We start from the raw sequence: 3899 nt of genomic DNA, 5'->3' as shown, positions 1-3899 counted from the left end.
GGGGTCGGGGGTGGGGAGGTGAGGGTGGAGAGGATTTGGGGATTCCATGATTAACAGTGTCTCTTGGAAGCATATTGAACCATGGAGTTCAGTTATTAGAGGAATGGTAGAGATAAGCTGAGCAGACAATAACAGTGTTTACCATACTGTGTATAATAAATACATATCTTTGTAATAAAAAATTGCTAAGCAAGAGGCTTATCTTATCCATCTTCCTCTGACTAGGACTGAACTGGTATCATCCCAAGAAAATAATTTTCCACCTTTTCTTCAGTATTTTTCAGAAAAGGTAAATTTTCCACCTTTTCTTAAATATTTTTCAGAAAAGGACCTCGCAGATCCTGACATCAAGGAATTATCCTAGTGTCCATGCACTGCTTGTTGCAGTTCTATCCAGTTCCCTCATCATTCTGATTTCATAAGTCTATTGAAACACTAGAAATATTTTCTCAATGTTCTTCTCACAGCTGCCTTCACCTCCCTGTTCTTCAGGCTGTAAATGAGGGGATTCAGCATGGGAGTGATCATGCTGTACTGCAAGAAGATCAACTCTTGCTTGAATGGATCCTGAATTTGGCATGAGATAGCAGAGTAATCTGGAGCCATAAAAGAAAATCACTGTAGTGAGGTGGGAGGAGCAGGTGGAGAAGGCTTTGCTTCTGCCTGTGGTGGAGCTGATCCTCAGGATGGTGGACAAAATGCAAATATAAGACAAGAATATCATGAGAAAATTTCCAAAGAAAGCAGGAAGCTGGAGCAGAGCAGGGTGGTAAAACTTGTAGACACATCAGAGCAAGACAAAGGATAGAGAGAGGGCAGCTCACAGCTGAAGTGGTGGATATTTTGAGCCTCACAGAAGTCTAAATTAAGAGCTACAAGGATATTGATGAGGGCATCCAGAAAAGCCAAGCTCCATGAGCCTCCCACCAGCCATGCACACAGCTGTCTGTTCATCACTTGGCCACAGAGCAAAGGAGAGCTGATGGCAACATAGCGGTCCTAGGCCATCACAGCAAGCAGGGAGGATTCAGTGCCCCCAGGGGCAAACACAAAGAAGACCTGAGCCATGCAGCCCTCTACCAAAGTGGTTTTCTTCTCAGACAGGAGGTTCTCCAACAGCTTAGGTACAGTGACAGAGGAACGGCAGAGATCCAAGAAGGACAATTGTCCCAGGAAGAAGTACATGGGTGTGTGGAGGCAAGAATCAGCATTAATCACCACCAGCAGCAGCAGGTTTCCCATCACAGTCAGGAGGTAAATCACCAGGAACAGCACAAAGAGCAGAGCCTGGGTCTGGGGGCCAGCTGACAGCCCGAGGAGGACAAACTCGGGGACAACACTGTGGTTTCTCATTGCCTTCAGTATTTTATTTGGAATAAGATAAATAAATTGAGTGAAGCCTCTTCTTATGCATAACAAATATTTAAGTGTTTTAACCCTCTTCTCTATTCACAAAGTTTCTTGCTTACCTAAACATTCATATGCAGAACTGATAAACTACTCTGTCCCTAGATTTCCTAAACCCATGATCATCTTTTCTGCAAGACCCCAACCTTAGATTATCTTTCTCTCTCTACCTTTGTGTTCTTTCTTTAATGTTTCAGAGTTTGTTGTTGCTGTTGTTTTATTATTAAGGCTACTACAGAGTGTTTGTAAACTGTTGCTAATGATCTAATAGGGAGAGATTGAAGGAAAAATAAGATAAAAATGGCAGAAATGGTGTCTCTGAGGGTGTGAGAGCCGAAGTAGAGCACGGCTTTATGTGGGAGCATGTTTGCTTCATCCTTCAGACAGCATGAGAGGAGCAGATTTGGTGTTGGGGAGGAAGCAATTTCCATCCAGTGACTTTTACTTTTTCAATAAATACTTAAGTGAGGTCAGTCATGGAAAGTGAAAAGGGATTGTGATTGGAGAGTTGCAGAGTACAGAGAAAGGGAAATAATCAGAGAGAAGGCAGCACAGAGAGACCTCCAATGGTATGTAACTGATCATGAGAAACTGTTGGCCAATATGGGAACATACTCCAGTCATAATCTCCATGCCCCAATCTATATGTGATCTACTCAGATTCAGGTTCAGTTCTTGTCTGTACCCTCATGCATTTGTAAACATAGACTACCTACTAACCCTAAAGCGTGGTCTTCTTTTTTTCCTACTCTGCACTGACAGCCCAGATTAAAATCACAGACTCAGGAGAACCCTTCAGCACTACTAACTACACCATTTTGGCCCTTCCTGTTCTGCTCTATCTTCTGTGTTCATACTGCAAAACAGGCACATTCATTCTCAAAGGACTTACGGTTTCTCTCCCACTGTTTACCCAAACACCACCCAGCATTAATGCTATTCTTCGGAATCGAGTCCACACCACCAGCATTTCTTACCCAGTTTAACAATAAACAGTACAAAATTAAAGAAAAATTTTTTCAAATCCAGAGGTCCAGACTAATAAGTTTGAATGTCAATGTGAGAATTATGAAGTTGGGAGTTGGAAAATTCCTGTTGGATATAGATCTCTTCCTTGGTTCCTAAAAGAGGAAAATAAAAGGTTACATAGCGTGTATTATTTCTGAAAACCTAAATACTTCTGTCATGTGGGGAATGCATTTTCCATATTATTTTAATTGTTTTTCTTTTACTCACCAGTGTAGCTCTAGCTAGAGCAACCTGGATTCTTTTTGAGAACATCACATCATTGGCAGAAGATGCTGGAAAGTCAGGAATCAAACCAAGAAATGCAGACACAGAACCGCGTCACTCATTATAATTTGGAGGGCAGCAAAAATAAAGGTCGCCTCTTTTCCACTTGTCTCCAGATGGAGCCCCATTCACCAGCACAAGAAACTTAAATCATGGGGGGAATTTCTCCTTTAGAAATGAAGGTCAAAGAGTGAAAATCTTACAAAGGACATTTTCACAAAGGACAAACTTGGAAATTCTACCCTGTCAGGGCCTAGACTTCCTTACATATACTGCGTTAGCATTATTCAAGGGGTCATAGGAATAAATAAAGTCATCTCTTATTTTTTTTAACCTGCTGCTGCAATTTCACTATTCTCAATGCTTCATCTATTCAAACTCTGAATCCAAATTTAGAATGGAAAAAGCTCTGAGAATGCTACCACTATGTTTAGTTATTGTTATAATCAGTTGGAGTCAGCTGACTAGATCTTTCCCAAAAAGGCCTGCCTGAGAGGAACTTTTTTAAGAACGAGACATACAAAAGTATCTAGCACTGTGGCAGTCACAAAAGTTGCTCCAAATATATTATTTAAAAATACAAATGAATGGCCAGGCACAGTAGCTAACGCCTGTAATCCTAGCACTTTGGGAGGCCAAGGTGGGCAGATCACGAGGTCAGGAGATCGAGACCATCCTGGCTAACACGGTGAAACCCTGGCTCTACTAAAAATACAAAAATTAGCCAGGCGCTGTGGCGGGCGCCTGTAGTCCCAGCTACTCGGGAGGCTGAGGCAGGAGAATGGAGGGTGAACCCGGGAGGCAGAGCTTGCAGTGAGCCAAGATCACGCCACTGCACTCCAGCCTGGGCGACAGAGTGAGACTCTGTCTCTTAAAAAAAAAAAAAATTAATACATTGATGAATGGATGAGTATGTGAATGAATGTGGCTCAGGAAGAGAATAGTCTAGGGCTTTGCTGCTCACCGAGAACAGACCTAATTGGGAGCCAGTTGAGGATTTTAGACTCCCTGGGCTTGCATTAAGCCAGATATAGTAAAGGTAATAGAGAAGAATTTCACCAACTGGACAGGTTTGCCCCAAAGTAGTGTGTTTTGCTCTGCTCTGCACTTCCGCATACCTCAGAGTATATAATTATAGGGGATATCCATAAGTAAAGATATGGTTAGTTTCCGAATCTCATGTTTGGAGTTCTGGGAGA

At 42.2% G+C, this 3899-nt stretch overlaps 1 pseudogene; it reads right to left on the bottom strand.

Moving 5' to 3' along the window:
* Positions 1 to 366: 366 nt before the first annotated feature.
* Positions 367 to 1353, bottom strand: LOC100589981 (annotated as a pseudogene).
* Between the last annotated feature and the right edge of the window lie 2546 nt (positions 1354 to 3899).

The sequence above is a fragment of the Nomascus leucogenys genome, chromosome 8 (assembly GCF_006542625.1).
Source record: "Nomascus leucogenys isolate Asia chromosome 8, Asia_NLE_v1, whole genome shotgun sequence".
NCBI classification, from domain to species: domain Eukaryota; kingdom Metazoa; phylum Chordata; class Mammalia; order Primates; family Hylobatidae; genus Nomascus; species Nomascus leucogenys.
This window is presented reverse-complemented; position numbering and strand designations above follow the sequence as displayed.